At 36.8% G+C, this 21,737-nt stretch overlaps 1 protein-coding gene across 1 annotated transcript in view; it reads left to right on the top strand.

The window, feature by feature from the left end:
* Nucleotides 1-21,737, top strand: part of DNER (delta/notch like EGF repeat containing) — a 120,658-nt gene that overhangs the window by 23,673 nt on the left and 75,248 nt on the right. The gene's annotated exons all lie outside the window — the stretch shown is intronic.

Here is a 21,737-nt window from a genome sequence, read left to right as displayed (position 1 = left end):
CCACCTCGCTACAGCCTCCTTTAATTGTTTCAGAGGTAAAAAAAGTAATACTATTAGTTTGGTAAATACTTAAACTTTTCAACTATTTTAGGAAAATTCTTTAAACACTTTAAGCTTTTATAAATTACAGAAAATAATCTGTTTTTTATGGGTACAGCTGTGGCTTGTGAGATTTTTTTCTTATTGCTTTTATCTCATGTTTTTTACTCTCATAAACCTTTGAAAATATTTTATGGTTTTGGATCATCTTTGTTTTAGCCACTGCTCTTGAGCAAATGTATGTCCTTTCTGGAAAGTACAGCACTCCTAGCACACTACTGTAATATGAAACATAGTTTTTCTGCTTTGGAAGAAAGAAATAGTTCAATAAAAATTACTTATGATTTTTGTTCCATTACTGAAAAAGAGTTGAGATGAGATCTTCAGAAATGTGCCATTAACACAAGAAAATGGGAGAGAAAATTATTAAAATTACTGAAATATGGTAGAAAAAATAAAATTATTTTTCAAATACAAATATGACTACAGGAATACGACTTGTACAGTAGGAATCAATCTGCATGCTGTCAGTAAGGGAGCTCTTCTGGAAAACAATGCATAGTTAGGAGCAGTGGTCTGAACTTACAGCATCTGCCCCTTCTGTTGTCTTATATTCACTTCCCACTTTCAGTTAAAAGATGAGAAACCCCAAAAGAATCACTTGTGGTCACTATTGTTAATCTTGAGCTGTTGCATCTTCAGGTTTCTGCATGGGAACCTAATGAACTGCATGCAAACTGCAGTATTGTTCACTAAATTTTAGGAGTGTTCATTTCTTATGATAAACATGCATATTTATGATAAGTAGTTCCTGTTTATAATACCTAAGTGTCATCCTCAATGTGATGATATGAAGCAACATAGAAATCAGCAGTTCATATTCTGAAAACACAAAAATACACTTGAGAAGTCTTCTGCTGAATATGATTTAGGAAGAGTAGTCTGGAATAAAATTGCTGCTGAACTCAGTGGAATTGGATCACATACCCAGGAAGGCATGTGCATATTTTCCTGAACTAAAGCTCTGACATTTTTTGCTAAACAGGTCATTGTAGTCCAAATTTTTTGAAGGGCTTTACACTTTCAGGAGTCTTGTTAGGGAAGAATCACTTCTTGTTTGCAGAGAATAAAGATTATATCATTTTATTAAAATATAATTTCTGAAAGGTTATTTTCTGGACCAAGCGATACCTCTCAGAAGCAGTAACTGTATCTAGAACAATTCTAGGATTTTATTTTCTAAAAAAAAAAACAAACCGTAAAACTATAGTGTTATGAATCCTTTGCTTCAGTACAACGTGCAATTCAAACTGAAAAAATTTTGTGGGCCAGCTCACTAATATTTTACACATAAAAAAGTATTTAAGTGGGAAAATATAGATAAAATTAATCTAATTTGATATACATATTGTGAGGCACAAAAGCTTTGTTTTAAATGATCTGTGACAGTGCATAGGTAGATGACATTTGTCTTATGATCTAAGGCTATGAAGCAAAATACGTCATGTGCCTGTTCTGACTGAAGTTTGATATTTTTATGTTGTTACTGTCACTACTGTTTTGTTTCAAAACAGTGAACATGTCAACATATCCTTTATTTTTCTTTTAACTCCAGTTATTGTATTAGTTACATGATTTAAAAACAAAACAAAGATATGAAATGAGTACATTTAAACCAGTGATGTAATCCTTTAGTACAGATTAAAGAAAACTTGAACAGTTCTACCTAAGTCAGTGTCAGCTAACAAAACCCCTGCTATTTCACTTTTTTACTTACTGATAACCCCAACAGTTTTGACATGAATGAGTTTGTGATGGCTCCAGGATGGAAATGTTTGCATAGCTGGAGGTTTTGGTGTCAGGTGTAGTCAGTTCGTATTGATGCCCGAGTAAGACAGCTCGTGTGTGTAGCTGCCTGAAGTACCACTGGGAAGACTGGGAAATTCTCACAAGCTGGTCACAACAACAGCTCTTCAAAGACCTGGAGGCCCATTTGACTTGCCAGTGCTGGTAGTACATGGACTTTGAAACTATAAAAGTTAATTCTAAAAGATAACAAACAAACCTCTTAAAACTGTAATATCAGCTTCTGTGGTGAAGTTGTGTTACTGCACCCATCTTAGCACAAAAATACCACGAAGTGTGGGCAGGGACCACTGGTTCCTTTACCCTGCAGCTATCATAGGAGTGCTCTGTGACACAAAAGTAAAAAGCTCAGCCTACAATTGTCAGTTTGGAGTGAAATTAGGAATTAAAGCTAAGCATTGAAAAAGGAAGTAGAACTAAATTGAAAAAAAAAAAAAGAGGTAGTAATAATAGGAAGACATTTAGTGATCTTTTTCTCTTTATCTCAGGTATGCTTAAAACTCAGAAGCTTGGAGAGGTTGCATCAGGTGTTCCTAAATTTTCTTCACTGAATTACACCCAGAGGAAAATTTTCTTTGGGGCGTAATACAGAACTCTTATAGAAGTGCAGTCAGGATGGAGAGAAAATGTAGGCACCAAATACTTGAAGACCAGCATGTTAGATACATCCAGGAGAACAGCTTTTGCACAATGCAGGTCCCAAGGGGGCTATAGATCTCAAGAGAATGAGGCAGGATGCCCGGATGACCGAACATTTGACCTCTCACTTTACAGTCAGTTAATGAGATAAAAGTAACTCTCCCATTTTAGTCTTGCTGAAATTTTTGTTCTCTCAGGCTTAAAATACTTTTTATTTTCTTATTTTTTATTTATTTATTATTCTTCTAGGCTGTGTTGGGCCACTGTGTTGTAAGCCCTTATGATTAACTATTTTTTATTGGATGATGCCTGTGTATATCCTTTATGGAGTTCTGTGAATTCCATTGCTGTTCTGTGATTACACTTAATCATTAAGGTTTTTATATGGCAAAAGACAGTATACGTCCGTGTTTGTGTGGCCAACCCTTGAACCATCTAAGCCAATTGTATCTTCTCCTAATCTTCTCCTAAGTGATAGCAAACACCTAGTTCAGTATGGAGCAACCCCTCCTTTATGCTGCACAATCAATGTAAAGAGAAATTGTTTTCTGTTTTTTTTTTTTTTTTTTGTTGTTTGTTTGTTTAGCCTTCCTCCCCTCCCCACAGGAGAAATTCCTTTCTGTTGTTGTAAATATATGAAATATATGAAATCCATAAAGAATGGTGATCCTGAATGACTGCCTGAACTCTGAGTTGCCCATATTTGTATGGATAGAACAGATTAGGATGATAAAAGTGTCAGTCCCCTAAATCCTCCTTATTTCTCTGTAGTAGAACTTCACATTTTTACCAAGCCTTGTTTTCAAAGCTGTGGTTTTTGGAATAACCTGTTTCAGTCTTATTCTGAAGGAATGGATTCCTGCTTGGCTTTGGAAATACAGGTCACTGTCACAGCTGTGGTTTCAGTTCATCCACTACAGCTAGTTCTGGGTGCTGTAGAATTCTGACAATGAGGTGTTATCATTTTCTATAGGTCACCTTGAGGATCCAAGAACAGAAATCAGATAAGAAGAAGCAGCTGGAAAGAAAATGTGAAAAGTGTATCTTTTAATAGCAATCTAATTGGGTAAAACCTCTACTGCAGAGGTAGCAAAGCCTCAATTTCAATTAAAGGCATAGTCTATGCCCTTCCATTTCTGGATATAAGATAATTTGTGAGGTTCATAAATTTGCATATCTTCATCAGAAGAATATCAGTCTGTTAAGCAGTGTAGGCTAACCATGTGTGCCTTTTTTTTTTTTTTTGTTGGGTGTAATCTTGGTGAAAATGAATTCTAGTGGATATGTATGTATTTATTTTTTTTCAGGGATAAACACCATGCAGGAGATTGCATATTGGAAAGGTTCTTTCCTCCTGCCTCTAATTTAAAGCATCTTCTAGTTAACTTAGAAATGTAGTACTTAGCAGCCGAGAATATCCTGCAGTATATGAAATCTCTTTTTCAAACAGCTCCAGCTGCAGCTCATTGTACAACTACAGATTTCTGAACTTGTTCTTGAATTACAGAAGCCTTTGCTTGAGAGTGACATGTTCCCTAACTACCAAAACACACTCTCATGTATTCTGTTGATATTAAAGGATTGTGAGTGGAGTAAATTCCTACTTAGTTAAACAAGCACTACAGTGAAATGTAATATTCTCCCATTTGATCAAGGTGAAAACACAGCTTGAATGTAGTACATGGAGAAAGATGTTGGAACAAAGAATGGAGCAGGTACAGTAAAAAGGTGGCTGTAAAATGGAGGCATATCTTCTCCAAGTTATGTCTCAACTACTCTTGATCCTGGAAGTGTAGAAAGAGCATATCTGAGATTTACATGATTCACCACTTTTTTCCCCTCTTGTGTAAAGATAACACCACCTTTCTAAAACAGTGACCCAGATTTTCACTATCTGTGTATGAGAGCATTTACAGGATGGGACCTACAACTTAAACCACAGGAATTTGCACTTTAGTGATGACCATGCATACCCTCTGTGCCTGGCTTTTTGTTTGTGGTTGTAGTGGGTTTACGTGGCAAGGTTTTGGTAGCAGGGGGCCATAGGGGTGGTTTCTGTGAGAAGGATCTAGAAGCTGCCCCATGCTTGGTATGGGCCCCACTGTTGACCTGAGCCAAGCCAATAAGCGATGTTGTTTTGCGCCTCTGTGAGAGCATATTTAAGACAGGGAAAAAAACGCTGCACCACACAGCAGCTGGGAGAGTGAGAGGAGTGAGGAACAGCCTTGAAGGTGCCAAGGTCAGTGTAGAAGGAGGGGGAGAAGTGCTCCAGGCACCGGAGCAGAAGTCCCCAGTGGCCTGTGGTGAGGCCCATGGTGAAGCAGGATGTCCCCCTGCAGCCCATGGAGTACCCTCCACCATGGTCTCCTCCACGGGCTGCAGCGTGGAACCCTGCTCCACCGTGGTACTCCATGGGCTGCAGGGGGACATCCTGCTTCAACATGGGCCTCACCACAGGCCGCAGGAGGAGAGGTGCTCCAGGAACCGAAAAGGAAATATTCCAAAAAGGACTGTCTTGGTTCCGCTTGAGTGGGCAGCCGAGCTCCACCACAGCCACTCTCTCATTACCCCTCCTCAAAGAGGAATGGGGAGAAAATATGATGAAAAGGGCTCAAAGGTTGAGATAAGGACGAGAAGATCACGCAGTAATTATTGTAACAGGCAAAAACAGACTCTGCATAGGGAGATAGTACGATTTATTGCTTCTACCATGGTAAGTATGTAACTTTTACCTTGGCGGGTTTGTAGAAGTGGTCTGATGTAGTCAATCTGCCAGGCCTCACCATATCGAAATCCAAGCCATCTCCCCCTATTCCAGGGAGACTTTACCCTCATGGCTTGTTTGATTGCAGCACAGGTGTCACACTGATGGGTAACCTGTGTAATGGCTTCAATGGTTAGGTCCACGGCTCGATCACGAGCCCATCTGTATGTGGCATCCCTCCCCAGATGTCCTGGTGTTTCATGGGCCCATCAAGCTACAAACAGCTCACCCTTACGTCTCCAGTTCAGGTCCACCTTCTCCTGCGTGGTCTCCTCTCCACGGGCTACAGGTCCGGCCTGGAATCTGCTCCAGCAGGGGTCTTCCACAGGCGGCAGCCTCCATCGGTGCAGGGCCACCTGCTCCACCGTGGTCTCCTCCACGGGCTGCAGCGTGGAACCCTGCTCCACCGTGGTACTCCCTGGGCTGCAGGGGGACATCCTGCTTCACCATGGGCCTCACCACAGGCCGCAGGGGACTTCTGCTCCGGTGCCTGGAGCACCTCTCCCCCTCCTTCTACACTGACCTTGGCACCTGCAAGGCTGTTTCTCACTCCCTTGACTCTCCCGGCTGCTGTGTGGTGCAGCGTTTTTTTTTTTTTTCCCTGTCTTAAATATGCTCTCACAGAGGCGCAGAACAACATCGCTTATTGGCTTGGCTCAGGTCAACAGTGGGGCCCATACCAAGCATGGGGCAGCTTCTAGATCCTTCTCACAGAAACCACCCCTATGGCCCCCTGCTACCAAAACCTTGCCATGCAAACCCACTACAGTGGTAAATATTGATTGTAAGAAAAACATTGAGGATGATCGTTTGATATTGGTATTTCATTTGATAGAACAAAGGGTAGTGGCTTTAAACCAAAGAAGGGTAGATTTAGACTAAATATAAGAAATTCTTTACTCTGAGGGTGGTGAGGCCCAGGCTGCCCGGAGAAGCTGTGGATGCCCCATCCCTGGAGGTGTTCAAGGTTGAATGGGGCTTTGGGCTTTTTTATTATTATTATCTTAATAATAAGCAGAACAGGGACTTATAAGATTAGAGGAAAAAAAAAAAAGTACTCAGTGCACTGGATTTGCTGATGTGTGGTAATGTAGCCTGGCTGTAGGAAGACCGATGGAGATACAGGATGTGTCTACTGGGATGGAAATAAAAAGATAATTCTGTTTTGGTAATACTTCTAAAATAATAAGAGAAAGGTAAATAGGTGGAACAGATTTAGTAATATGGTGAACTTCATAAAAAAAAAAAAAAAAAGGAGGGGATGGGTAGGGGGGAAACAAAACCAACCCTGGTAAAACAGCTAGTGCTTTGTTTTGGAAGGTCATTGCAGTTTGAAATCTAATAAGAGTTGATGATGAAGAACAGTAATAAATTTTCAAGCAGAATTTCCTATGTTAAATAAAAGAACAAGTATGGTTGCAGTAGGGTATTTCCTAATTGTGAGTATAATTTTGATTTCTGCACTCCTGCATGCATTTTTAGTTCCAAACTAATTGTATTATGGGACAAGAAAATGCGGTTAGTTACCAACATATGGAAAGTTATTCTAAAGGAAACAATAATTATTTTAGGCATTTTACCATATGGTTTGTCAAAAGCTGCTTTGCTTTACTTTTTTTTTTCTTTTTTTTTTTTTTTTCCCTCTAACTTTTGTCAGTGCAGACCTGAGGAGGAAGGGATCCTAAAGAAATTTAGGATGGGATAGTGCCATGCTTCAATTTGCCCCAAATACTTGCCGTCTACTCTCTACGCACTTATCTGGCAGATTTTCTTCCACGCTTATAGTGGAGTATGGCTGTTTTCCACAGTGCCCATGACACACCAAGGAACATTGCATGTGCTTACAACACGACTTGCTGTAATTCAGCTGGTTTTGTGAAGGGGAAGGTTTCTGTGGTTAGTTATGCAGTTAAGATCCCCCCCAAAATTTTTAGTTTTATTTCTGACATAAATAATACTGACCAATCTCCCCATGTGACTAAAATAAGTAGTTTGCATTGTGATATTTTGCTGTAGAGTGAGGAGGTATGTAAATATTTCAGTATTATATTTAAACAAATCACAGTGTGAGGAATTCATAAATCAGCCAGTCTAAAGGTGGTTTTTTTTTTTTTTCTTTCATTTTTAGGTTTTCTGGAGAAGTATTCTATGGCTTATCAACATTCAAATCTTGTTTTAGATCATTAATTAAAATGAAATTGCTAATTATTTTGTCCTTACTTGGCATTTTTCTGTGTAAGAAATTATTATTGAAAGTCTTTATGAAATATACAGTCTGTTCCATTAAACGTTAATAGAAAAATAACAGAGGTGTGACAAATCAAGCTGGAAATACATTGGCAAAGCTCTGTAGCAAAGCTTGAGCAAGAGCCACCTGCTTTTTTCTTATCTTTCAGTTTCTCACTTTTTCCAAATTCAATACTGACATAGAAGCCTAGAAAGACAAAGATCCCATAAAAATTTCTATGACTGTCTCAATCTGATAGAACCAGTGTGGCTGGCCAGAACTGGACTAGTAATAACCTGGCTACACGTAGTCACTCAACTCCAGTCAAACTGTCTTAGGCACCAGTTCATGGTATGCTTTTTTTTTTTTTAATTATTATTTCAAAATAGTTAAACGGAAGTGAAGTTAGAGAAATGATAGCTCTGAGTATAATTATTAGACGTTGTATATACCTGTATTTTAAATAGATTTGTTCTGGCTAATTATTTATGGAGTTGTTGATACTGGTTTGAGGCTGACTTCTTGTGTTAGGCTTTCCTGTGATCCATCCCTATTATCTGTTTGGTATGGTGAAAGCAGATAATGAGCCAAATTCAATCTTGCTGAAAGCAGTAATGAGCACAATGGTTTATCTGATTTCAATGGGAATTTAACGTTTTATTTGTCCTTTTATTGCCGTTGTTGTCACAGAAAGTCAGTGATTTGCCAGAGGAGGCCATAAGAATAGAAGTAACTTTTTATGTACACTTGACCCACTAATTTTAAGAACCAAGACCATGAAGGCTTAGTATGTGTCTGGTTGTCATAAAAATTGAAAGGAAAATACTATGAGACTAAGACCATTAATGATTTTTGTTTTCTGTCTTTCTTTCTTTCTGTCTTTTTTCTAGTCCCCTATGTGGTCCTGGAATTTCAGGAATTATTAACTGTGGATGCATATACAGAGCAAATAATTAAAACTGACTTGAGTTTCTCATAATCAAATGCAGGAAAAGTACCATAAAGAATTGGTTACTTCCAAGAGGTATTGATCCTTCCAGACAAGATTGTAATTAAACATCAGATCATTTGAGAAAAAGATTACATTGGTCTGGTAAGATAGCAAAGGTTGTAAAGAGAATGCTTTTTCTTCAGCCATTTTAGAGGGGAGAGTAGATTTTACAAACATAAGTGCAGTAAGAAGGCTTCAGGACTGCCTTGTAACCCAGGCTTCCTAGGATAGCCTGCAGAGTTGATGAGGAATTTTGCTCAGATGTTGTTGTTTCTCACCCAGCTGTACTTTTCTATCATTTTCTCCTGGTAAAGTAAGGGCATGTAATCTCAGTGCCTGAGTGTTAATTGACTTCACTGTCATTTCTTTGTTGGTTGCAAACGATGAGCTGAGCAAGTCCAGAGTGAAACAGCTTTTGAAGATACGAGAGAGTTTCTCCTGAAACAAAGTGCTTGGACAATTGGATGATAGTGTCCACCAAATGAGACTGAGAGGTTGGGGTCGCACTTGGATGTGTGCCTAAGAATTTTGACAGAGAGACAATATTAAAACTTGTACCAGCAAATCAAATGATCAAATGCTGCTGAAATCCAGGCTTCATTATGAAGGTCTGCATGTTTGTGAATATCCACCAGAACTTTGTGGGAGACATCAGAGTTGTTGACCACTTAATTCCTAATACCTTCTAGGTAGAGTAACAGTACTCTAGGATGGATATATATATGTATACAATATATATATTGGATGGAGATATATATACATATATGACACCTCCTTACTATGGGGTGATTAAGTCAATAGCTTATTAGCAGCTAAGTTATAATGTATGTTAGACTATCCATTGGATAATAAAAATAAAAGTAAAAAAAAGGAGGGTCTAAAGACCTGTAGTCTTCAAGGATGTTATTGGAGTAGGTGTCCTCTGATGGCACTGCAATCATAATATATTTCAGCTTTTATAGACACCTTACAAAACATTTGAACAAGAAGTAGTAGTGGAGTGTTGAAGATCATCACAAGAAAGCCTTTCGGAAGCTGAACAAGAGCCTGATTTTTTCCAGAAGAGGGGAAAGATGGGACTAGACCAGCCCCCCAGACTAGTTATTTCTGTTGCAAACAGGATGTCTCAATAATTCTAAAAAGACTTTCTGCTGTGTGCCCTGCAATAGATGGATTTCTTAATTCTTTCTAGTGTTAACCTTGTAAATAAAAGCAATGATGTGGATTATTTATACATGTATGGTATGTACGTATAAATAACTTTTTTGTCTTCAACTGGTTTAGAATTTAACTAGTTTTCCTCTGCATTCAGTGTCCAGCTGCCTCTTTATTCCAATGTTTCAGAAAGTAATACTCGTATTACAGTTCTTTCTTAGTTTTTCATTTTTAATGGTAGTAATTCATATTCTATGAGTGTCTTGCAGCTGAATGCTTCAAGGACGTGTCCTTAGGTGGAGATTTCAGGTTAAAGATACAGCACAAAGCCTAGCGAGTATTTAGTGCTGACTCATTTTTCATGATTTTACATGGGAATATGAAAACATAGAGTAATAGTTCTTTAATTCTATGATTTTACATGAGAATGTTAGCAAGCATAAAAATATACATAAATACTTGTATTTAAATACAAAAAATACTTGTATTCTTCTGTCTTTGCATCACAAATCGATTTCTTTGTGCTGAAAGCTGTACTGGCCATGTTTCTCCCTCTGTTTCATCTGTAACTGTCTTGTTGCTATAAAGAACTGAAACCCATGATTCATCTTCTTCAATGTTAGAAAGTCAAACAGATCCTGTGACTAGATGTTTTGATTAACATAATACTTCTTTCTCTTGTGTTGTCAAAATATATTTTAGCTCTCCCGATTAACTGCTCTGAGCTTCTTTTGTTCTTGTTCTAGAATCAGCATTTCTTTCCTGTCTGATTTCAGACTTGTCCCTGTCCCACACTATGAAATTTTTTTTTGAGAAATAAGGAATTACTAAACAGAACCTTTTATGAAGATAATTTTGTCTTAAATCTTATATCTCAGAAAAATATCTTAAACATCTTTAATTCAAAAAATTTCCTGTAAGGAAATTTGTCAGCTTTTAACCATTCATATGAATTAAAAGAATTTTTGAAGCAACTAACAATTCAGGAATAGGGACTAAATAATAATAATAATAATAATAAAAGCATAATGAGGTTATGTTGTTGATTGTCATTTTGCAGATACAGCATTAAGAATCTTTTCCTACCCCATTGTACTTTCTATCCTCAGAGGGAATAGCAGTTGTGTAGTATCTTAAAATATAATGTAACCTGACACAATAAGGTATGTAGGATATGGCACATCAGGGATTTAATGAATCATTTTTTTTCCTATCATCTGAAGCTTCCTATATGGCATGCCTGTAACAGAGGTTTAAAATACTTATGTTTCTTTTCCAGTTTTCCCAATTTTTTATTTAGTTTGTTTCAGTATTTATATGTTTGCTGAAGGTGAAGAATGAAATACTGTTGTAAGATGTAGAAGTGTAGTTTTCAATGATTTTCAAGACTATTTAACATGCATCAAAAGATTCTGTCTCATCCTGTGATGTAAATCCATGCATGTCCAAACTGAATTTTACCAAGTTGAGTGGGCCACTAGAGAGATAATTTTGTGCAAAACAAACTATACTGCTTTGCTATTTGTAGACTCAGTGCTTGGCTGCCTCTTCAAATGTTTCCTAAACCACCAGCTTTCAATGCAGTTACAACAGGAAATGTAGCATTTTTAATATTGTGATTAACATGAGAGAGAAACCTTGAGAGACATGAGGCATGCAAGTGCCTCATGAATGCATGTGACCAGGAGGCAATAGGCTGGCTGAAAACTACAGGAACAACCTGGGTTTCTTTTACAGTAGCAGGGAAAATTCCCTTGAATTCTTGCAGCTGTTTCAGAAGGAGATAAGGGCTTCAGCCTCTAAATGCCTGATGATCTGGAAGAAAAGAACATCTCTAAACATTTCTCCATATATTTTAACCTCTCTCAAGCACTCCTGTACAAGTCTCTTGCTGTCCATTATCATAAATTGTTATGGTAGTGTACCTTTCAGAAGCCCTGATGTTTGCCACCAAAAAATGATTGTTGTGCCAGAAGAATTAATGAAATCCTGGGAAAACAAACAAAATAAACCCACTACCAAACCCAACCAGAACAAGCAAATGTACAAAATCCAGAAAAATTAATAAAAAAAAAAAAAATGCAAACATGCATACTGGACTCCAGTTAACAAAAAGCTGTTAAATCCATCTTCAGGAGACAGCATCCTGCTGCTGTTGTCTCTGTAGTACATATAAAGCTTTCCAGCATAATCATGATCAGATTTGTAAATCCTTACCTTTTTGATTCATGTGGTAATTGTCATGGTGTATCCTACATGTGTGCAGGAGAATAATGTACAGAACCTCATAAAGTTTGTGCCTAACCCGGTAAAGGCAAAGAATATTTAATAAATCTCATGGAATAAGGGGTAGGGATATATAATGAAATTACCAGGCAGAAAATTTAAATCAGACAAAAGGAGTATTTCCTCATTCAGCACAAAAGTTCTACAATTTAGTTATTGCCATCAGTTTTTAGACGCAATGAAGTATTGTTGAGTTCAAAAAGTGATGAACATAATTCATAGCATCAAAACAATAAGGGACTGTGTGATTTGCATAACAGAGACATAAATTAGTATAGGGATTATTAGCTAAGATTGCAGGTTTGAAATCATACGAAGAAAATTTGGTGAAATCAAACCAAAAAACACATGGGGAATGACCCATGACATGTTTCAGCTCAGTTGCAATTAGTCTTTACTAATTAGTGAGGGTAATCGACCAAAAGGTAAATTTGTAGAAGTGATAGAAGCTCTAGAACAGTATTGTTTAAAAATAAAACAAAAACAACCCTCCCTTCCCCCCCCCAAAAAAAACAACAAACAAACAAACAAAACAAACAAAAAAACCCACAACTCTTTTCCCTTGGGCTTGTAGTGGACAGCAAAGTGTGCACACTGTGTAATTTGGTGACAATTTGATGACAGATATGAGTTTTTTTTTTTTTTTTTTTTTTTTGTAATATAGTGAATTCATAGAAGGGCTTGTTTAGGTCACAGACCTGCCTTCTATAGTCCTAGGAAAATGGGCTGTATTTTATCTGATTTTGTGTATTCCAAAGATTCCTAAGAGAGAGTTTAGCACAAAAGACCCCACTATAATAACTACGAACAAAGGGGAACATCTTCATCTAGAGGGGAGATAAGTCCTTTCCAGGCAGTGTTCATTAATATTGTAATGCGTTTGGTAACAGCTACATTCTTTAGGGCAGATTTGAAATGATAGATGATGAGTTTGGTTGCTTGGCACTACTTTACTGAAAGTCATCTTACCTTTTCTAGATGTATCTTTCATCGTGTTGAACAATGAGTATAAATGGTACCTTGGGCACGCCAGAAGGAAGATCTTATGATAAACAGCTTTCTGCTTGTTATCTCTGATGTGATCAAGAGGAACAAATGAATAAATAAAAGCACACTGAGGAGTAATTCTGTTATTTGTAATGACAGGTTCCCTGTAACTTGCTACAGGAGCCTTGAGAATGGATGCCACTGTTCCAGAGGCATGGGCTAAATTCAAAATTTCCATTTCCCTCAACCTGAGATTTTTGAGGTAGATTCCAGTCTGAATTTTCCTAGCGTGAAGACTGGGCCTCTGCACTAAAGAAATGAAAAGTCTGTAATTATAAATAGAAGACATGGGAGTGATCTAGAGACTGAAATTATGAGAAAATAATCAAAACCTGACATTAGAAACAATATATTGGCACTGACTAGAAAGATAAAACCCTAAACAATTGTTACTGTGTATGTTATGTAAATCATCAAGTTTATTCCTAATGAAAATTTAGAAGGTCTTTTGGAGTGCCAGATAAATTTGGTTTAAAAAAATATTCCACAAAAGGTTGTTCTACTGACTTTAATGATGACACAAAGAAATACTCTTTGGGCAAAATAACTATTTCAATTGAGGATAAAAAGGCACTACCTCTAGCCAGCAAATATAGAAACCTATTTTATGCATCTGAAGATTGTCTTATTCTCAAGGTGCAGGCATATGCTGCTGCTGTCATCTCTTAACAAGTTACTGTGTGTTAGCTGCCAGGAAGTAACCAAGTTCACTCAGCCTGTCACAAAATGTGAGATAAAATTTTGTAGTTCAAACTGCTTTCACAGAGCAAGAATCACAGGGCCACAGTGAGTGAGGATGGGAAGGAGCGTCAGCGGGACTGAGTGATGGAGTGCGAGCAAGGAGGAGGGGAGAAATTTTGGGCTCTTATCTCTGTTCAAATATTTAACCAATTACTTTTGCATTAAATGATAAATTCTTAGGGGATGTTGGTTTGAAACTCTTTGGCAATTGTTCTTTATGTGCAGACAGGCACTTTGGTTATGACACAAAGACACTGATTTTCTACATTGCCTCCGACCCTGATTTAAAGAAAAAACAAGTGAGTTAATCACTTGTAACCAGAAAATCTGTTTAGGTTCCCAATTCAAGAAAGAAGGCTGCAAATCCTACTTTCTGTGATGACCAAACTGAGAACTGAAGGCAACTACTTCAGATTGGCATCTCTCTTCTCTGGTTCCCTTTAAGATGTCAGTTCTGCTGAACTTGAAGTATTTACCCCCAATAACTACGTGCAAAATTTAGCTGGGTTATGCAGTTCTAATCCAGGGCCCAAATGATTAAAACCAAAATAATATGCACAGGAAAAAGTTTTAAAAATAGCAATAATGGGAAGTAACACAGCACTACAGCAATGCAGAGAATGCTGAGAGAACATGTTCATGTGTTGGCATGTGTTGACATACCTGAATAGAGGCTATATCATACTGTTGATGTTTATGTTGATTCATGATGTTTAATTTCAAAGTTAAGTTCATTTGAATTGGTTTATCTTTTGTTTTAAAAAATCTTCTAAAATCTTTGCATATGAGTTGGAATATTTGCTTGCTTCTTCTATAGAATGCTACATATTAAGATCAATTAATGACTTCTAGAACAACATGAGGAAGTATATTCTAGGAATGGCCTTTACTTAATTTCAGTGTGTCACAAGTGAATGATGTGTTTGAAACTAGTAGAAAGGTCATTCTAGAAGCAAATATGTTATGAATTTTCATATCATCGCATATTACAATTTCCTAGCATAAAAATATTTTGTGCACCCCGCTGTTACACAAGAAAAAAACACTTCTGAAAATGGAAACAATATTAAGAAAAAAGACACCATTGATGATTCTTTCACTGTTTGATGTTTTCATAATGAAATAATAGCATAAGATATAAACAAAACAATGTGTTGTGTTACTGTAATGAAGTTAATGGTTTCTGTTCAGAATTACCCGTCAGTTTTACCAGCAGTAATGTGAGTGCCACTGGGGTCCTGTTCAACAACGACACCGTAGGTTGCCAATACTTACTGAGAGTAAAATGAGATGATGCTGAGGTAAAAAAACTTCACCGCTAATCTTTACAGATCTATAGGTACTTCCTATATTCTTTCTGCCAGGTAGTTGACCTATTTTATCTTCAGAACGGATACTCTGACTTCATTTTCTTTTTAAAAAGCCATCTTGGCTACATGTAAGTGCAGGAATTGCTGAAAAACAGGGTAAGTTGGTTTAGCTTGTCTACTGGAAGTGTAATATTGAATCCATTGTATCTACAGAAATAGCAAACAATTTGAATGGCCTTTCCCAGCAGGATATAGGAAAATATACCAAAAACCAGTACTAACAATAATCTGATGAGAAAAGCTGAGGAAAAACTATAAAGTGCCTCTCAATAATTATTTATGTGTATGCTCACATCTAGCAGTACTCCATGGTTACTGTGAAGTAGATATTTTCCTTTCGTTGAGGCAGGCAGAAAGCGATCTCAATTTATTTTGTAGTTATTTCAGTATGCCTCAAGGTTAGACTGTGCCTGAGGATAGGTATAGCAAAGCAGCTGATGTATGGGAACTTATTATGCAAGGGTAGCTTACCCATTTGCTGGCACTCTGCTTTTAAAATCTATCATGTTGTTTAAAATTTGCCTTGTTATGTTTGCTGGTTTTCCGAATAGATTTGGGCAGCCATGCTTTTGGTCTCAATTAGACAGACAATTTCTTTAGGCATTTTTTTGCTGCTTCACTGAAGTAAAGAAAATGTTTTCTATCCATTTATTACATTCACTGGCAGTTTCATTACTCTGGGTATTCAAAACTCATAGGATGAGAATGGCAGCTTGGAAGCAATCCAGAATACTCACAGTTAACGGTGTTTCAAAGAATCATGTTCTGAGTTATCTGATAAAGGTTTCTCTTCTTTATTGCACTTATTGATGTCTTTCCTGATGGGCTGGGGCATTGAATGGAACTGCTGAGGGAAAATAGTAAATGTTTATTTCTAGAAGAATGTTGCTTACATTGTCACTTCAGCAGGATACTGTTTTTGACATTAGCTTTCTAAATTTTGATTAATTCCCACTGTGCCGCAGCTTGTAGTGAGTTTCTAATAAATGAAACTGATGTAGTTGCCATATTAATGTTTTATGCAATATATAAGGTGTTTTTTTTTTTTTTATTTTATTTTTTTATTTTTGTTCTCCTTGCCTACATGGTGTTCCAGGATGGGAAAAAACGCCCTGATTGTTCTGACTTCCAGGACTTTATTATAAAGCACTTTCCAATACTTTGTGGCCTGCCTATTCTTTAAAGTTGCAGATACCCAAGGCTCAGACTGATGTAGTTCACAGCAGGCAATAGCTACTTCTAGTTAGAAATAGTACCATACAGACATCTTTTATTTATGTATTTATTTATTTATTTTTAATCTGACACACTGTGACATTCTCATTCCTGTATGGACATGGTGGTACCTGATCAAGTTGCAAGTCATCACTGTGCCCTGTCAGGCAATGTTTCACCATGACTTAGTACTATATTTTTCCACATATGGTAGGAGAACTACTTTAATGTAGGTAGCCAGACTGTTCTTAAACACATGCAAAAGTGTTTGAAGGTAACTTTTCAGGAACAATTAAGGTGGAGAAGTCTGTGTGTGCCAAGGTGCTGATACTGGTTAATTTTTACATTCTTATGAGATGATCTTATTCATCCTAACTTTCTGAGTCCAGGGCATAAACCACTCTTTTATTTATGTATTTATTATTGTCATTATTATTAATTTGTTCATAATTGGAAAATTAATGTACTTTTCAAGCTGCTTGTTTTCAAGCAGACCTTGTTTTGATGATAAGCATAGTGTCTAAGCATGCAGTATTGATAGGATTTTGCTGTCTTTCAAGGATTAATTAGAAAAGAACATATAAACTATACATATTTACTGTAAAGTTTTTTTTTTTTTTTTTCTGGATATTTCTCTGAACACCTCTGTTTGTCTAAGCATACAAGTGTTCAGAAGAAACCTGAATAGCCATAGAAAGAAACAAGAAAGATGGAATAAGAAATAAACAAACGTGAATAGCCACAGGTCACAGGTTTAGCCTTGCTGTGTTTCCCTGTTCTATTTATTTGTATTTCACTCCCACCAGAGATTTCCTATCTGCGTTGGCCCTGTGCTTCTCATTGTGAAAAAAAATTGTTCTGTTCAAATAACACAGGGGATGTGAGGAAAGAAATGTAATCTCCATTTTAGCTAGAAAAGAGGTGGAGGTAATCTGACTGTTTGTTCCCTGGTCACGCAGGATGTCTCAGGGAGTCGGAAATTGAACCCACATTGCTTGCTTGAAGCCCACTAAGTCCCAAAAATGTATTTCCCTAAAATAGAATGGAATCATTAGTTTAACTTACTAATTTCCATACTTCTGTGGACACTCTTTGGAACATCTGATTTTTTTTTTTTCTATTTCAATTAATCCTGTTTTCTTGTCTTCCATTTCCTAGTTTGCATTAATGATTATTGTGGGATTTAAAAATTCAATGGACTGAAGGTTTGAAAAAGACTAACTTTAAATAATAGTTTGAACATAAACCATTTTTTCAAAGAGATTGCATTTCTAGATAATCTTTATTGTCATTGCTATATAAAAGATTTAAATCTGTTTCCATTTTTTTCAAAAATTGCTGCATATGCAAATATGGTAGGATATTTCAGATGTGCATATAAGAATAAAACAGTTGCAAGTTTTTATCTGCTTAAAGTATTAGAAAAAAATTGATAATATCTTAAGAGTGTAGGTTTTAATTATTTTCTTACTAAAGTATTCAGAATTTGGTAGCTTTTAATGTATAGTGCATAGATTGAAGTTGGTGCATTCAATCCTTTTTCTGGGCTGGTAGTACAGGGTGGATCTTCCCATGATCTATTCCTGTAGAGCAGTTGTCTGCTTTTGTATCAGGGCATTTCTTCAACAATGTAGGTGCCAGTTTCTTCTGCTGATTTAAATTTCTCTTAAGATCTGTTTTTAGCTGAACACATGAAGGTGAACATATTTAGTTTAAATCACAACCAGCTCAAATCAATTTATGTATTTGAAAACCATAACTTTCATCCTTTATGTAGAAAAAACATCTCAGGGATCCAAAGCCAGTGGCTTTTGGCCTCTGTTGGCTTTTAATCTGAAGATGGTTTTGGAGGTTTCGAGTGCTGCTGAACACAAATGTAAAATGCCAGCCTTTGACATTGTTGTGGCAGCTTGGCTTTGTTAGCAGATTAGAAATCAGAACATAGAATGATTTTAAACAATTAGCTGAATACCTAACCTGAGTACTTTTTTTTTTTTTTTCTTCCCTATGTTTCTTTCCATATTTTACCAAAGCTAAGTTAGAAATTGGTATAAGGTAATCTGTGATTGTAAGAAATGGTTATAAGAACTGAACCAAAATTTAGTTCTTACAAACGTATCTGAGAGGAGGCTTGCAAATGGGAGACAGGTTTTGCATAGTGTTTAGCAGCTCATTTTAGCCTTCTCTTTAGGTTTATTATTTTATTTTTTCGAAGCTCTCCCAAGAGTCCTTTCTGACCATGTTCAGGTAGAACAAGTGCAACCACCCTGGGGAGATACTGAGTGAGCATTAAATGACAAATCAGTGTCACCACAAAGAGTACTGGTGAAAAGATCTTGCGGATATACATCTTGCTGTGTTTTATCTGAAACTAAAACCTTAGGAAACAATTGGACTGACTTGCAAACAATCCATGTTTGTGAATGTGATTCTTAAACAAGCCTCGTTTTTGTACAGTACCTGTGTTAATATTCTATCTGCCTTTGGAAAAAGAACTGCAATATCAAGGTCACCTTGAGGTGTATCAATCTTAGGACTTTATTGGAAGAATACTCTAAAAATTACATCTGTTCACATAGAGATAGCAATTACATGAGCATAGATATTATGATTTTTAATTTAGCTTTGTCAGCTAACTACTGAAATGCTGAATGTACCTAATTAGTTAATGCATATATTATGAAAACAGACTATTAAACAGAGAAATTAGGATAAAACCAACAAGAGACTTACATACAAAATATACTTTATCAAGATTATTGAAATTCTACATCTTAACATCTGGATTTTTTGGTAGTCACTATATTACATTCTTATTTAATTAGTAGCTATGTTGATACCTGTTACTTGTGTCCTCCTTTTCTCTGTGCAGCAATATTTCAAAATGCTGTGAACTTCACAAGGAATGAAAAAAAAAAAAAAAAGATCAAGGAAGTTTTTTACTCTTTTTCTGTGGACTTCAAAAGTTCTTTGAAGGTTTAGCCCTGAAATTTTGCTACCTTTTTTTTTGTTCTGCTGTAGGTGTGTTGTCCACTGTGTCCTGTTGTTTCTCAGAGCCCTCCATAACCATTGCTGCCACCTAAGACAGGGCCACAGAAAGTCCATAACCAACACCAATTAATCAGTTTTGTTTCGTCATCTCTTTGTAACCACCAATCAAAATAAACATTATTTGGTTCAACAGAGAATCGGCATGGAAAATGAACATTTGTTCATTTTGACAAGCTTCCTGAAAGGAAAAAGAGCTTTAGAATTGACAGTAGCTAGAAAAAAGAGGAAAGGTATCTTAAAAATGCTTATGAAGTACTTCATAAAACTCAATTCTGAGAAAGCATGTAGTGAAGTTCTCTACCTATGCTCAACAATTTTAATTCTTCGTACAAACCAAGCAGTCTTAACTGTATTCACTGCGGTGTGTGGGGAATGTTAGTGGCAGCTCCCAAGGCTGGTGGTGTTCGGTGTGTGGCACGGGCAGCAAGGAGCAGTGCTTGTTGGTAAGCACATCTCCTCCTGCTCAGTGCTTGGCCAAGCTCAAAAACATTTACAGCAAGGAACATCCGTCACAGCACACTTCTGATTATTTTGCTTGTAAAATGAATGGATATATTGACTTGAGAGGAAAAAAGTGCCCTTTGTGACTGTTTGAAAAGATTTTTTGCTTTTGCGTTCCTAGGGTTTTCCAGTAATAACATTAACATTTCACGTGTGACAAAAACAATTAAATTTCCTCAGAGCAGAATGAATGTTGATTCATTAATCAAAACGAGTTAAGATGAATTTGGATTAATTGTGAAAGAATGAGTAAAGAGCTTATCTAACAATAGGAGAGCTGCATGCCTTTGAAACTCAGATCCAGTCCAAGCCACCAGAACATGAAAAACTGTTGCAAACAATAGTTGAACTGGGCTTTGTTCGCACTTGAACAATTTTATCTTCAACACTCTAAAAGGAAAAGAAAATTGCCACAAAAAATTATTCTACTTGGAACTGAAAGCAAGCTTAAAATATAGTTAAACTATAGAACAAGCTGGGTTTTGTCCCTTGCCCTTGTCCTTGTCCTTTCTCTCACTGAGAGGTGGTCTAGAAAGTGGTCTCTGACAACATTGATATTCTATTGATTTGAAGGACAAAGAGACTTTAAGGAGATAAGCCAACTTTACCACAAAAGTCAATGCTTCTTTGATTCTTGATATATTAAGTATATATAAACTCAATATACAGTTGGATTTTAAAAATTAAGAAGTCAGAGTTTGTGCCTGATGTCGGATATATCATTCAATATGTATGAGATGTGTCCCCATGCAAAGCAAATAACATTCAGAGCTATAACCGAGTGACAAGATAAGCAAGGATACTGTATATTTTGGACTGTCTTGCATGGCCTGTAACTCTCCTGCCTCAGTCAGTGCAAAATCTAACATTCATGATTAACTATTTCCAAAATTAACTTTTATAATAAAATTTCCTCTGTTTTCTGTCTAAAAAATATTACAGAGGCTGGGGTATACAAAGATTCTAGTCAAAGAGGTTCCAACCAAGGTCAATATTAGTACTGTTTCAGATACATGTAAAAAATGTAACGTTAGGATTTGTTACCCCTGATACGTGGCCTTTGAACCGGTAGAAAGGTAAAGTTCCTAAGGTAGTTTCAATACCTGTTTTTATCTCTGAGGATTCTGAGTTGGACTTGATGATCCTTAAGGGTCCCTTCCAACTCAGGATATTCTATGATTCTATGATTCTATGAAATTAGGGACTTTAAGTGACTGTTATGTTTTGCTATAAGTAAAGTTATCCCAGGTCATTTCTAGAGGGATGGCAATTTTCAAATTAATGATATATAAAGCTTCTGCAATTCCTATTTATTATTAAATACTTGTTAAGACTATCATAACTGTGGTGTTTTAGAGAAATATATTAAGAAGCAGCATTGCCTATGCAGGAAAGGACTGAAATACTGGACAGGAAAGAACTAGGTACCTTACAGTACTGGAACACTTGCATGAAATTTGCATGTAAAGACTGAAAATGTCTGTTTCCACTGATGGACTGATTATCATTTAATGTGAGGACAAACCAAGGGAACTGCCAGGCTGTATTGGTTGCTCAGATGGTGACAGTGAATCAGCAGTGTGATGTAGCTCTGACTAAGGCAAAAATTTCTTAGGTGGTATCAGGAAGCTATCTGCAGGACAGACAGAAGTGTTGATGCATTGGAAAGGCAGTGCTAGGCCTCGGAGTGCAAGTTGTGCGAACAGCCCCCTTAACACAGGGCTTGTCCTGCACTGGGAGACTGAGCAAGCCTGGCTCATATAGTCTATCAGGTGAAACTTGATATGAGTTTGTAAGCATATTCTGTAAATACCTTGTGAATGTGAACACTGGTGTGGAAGAGGG

The sequence above is a fragment of the Anas acuta genome, chromosome 9 (genome assembly GCF_963932015.1).
Source record: "Anas acuta chromosome 9, bAnaAcu1.1, whole genome shotgun sequence".
In the NCBI taxonomy this organism is placed as follows: Eukaryota; Metazoa; Chordata; class Aves; order Anseriformes; family Anatidae; genus Anas; species Anas acuta.
The sequence above is the reverse complement of the archived record's forward strand: the minus strand, read 5'-3'. Positions and strand labels throughout refer to the sequence as shown.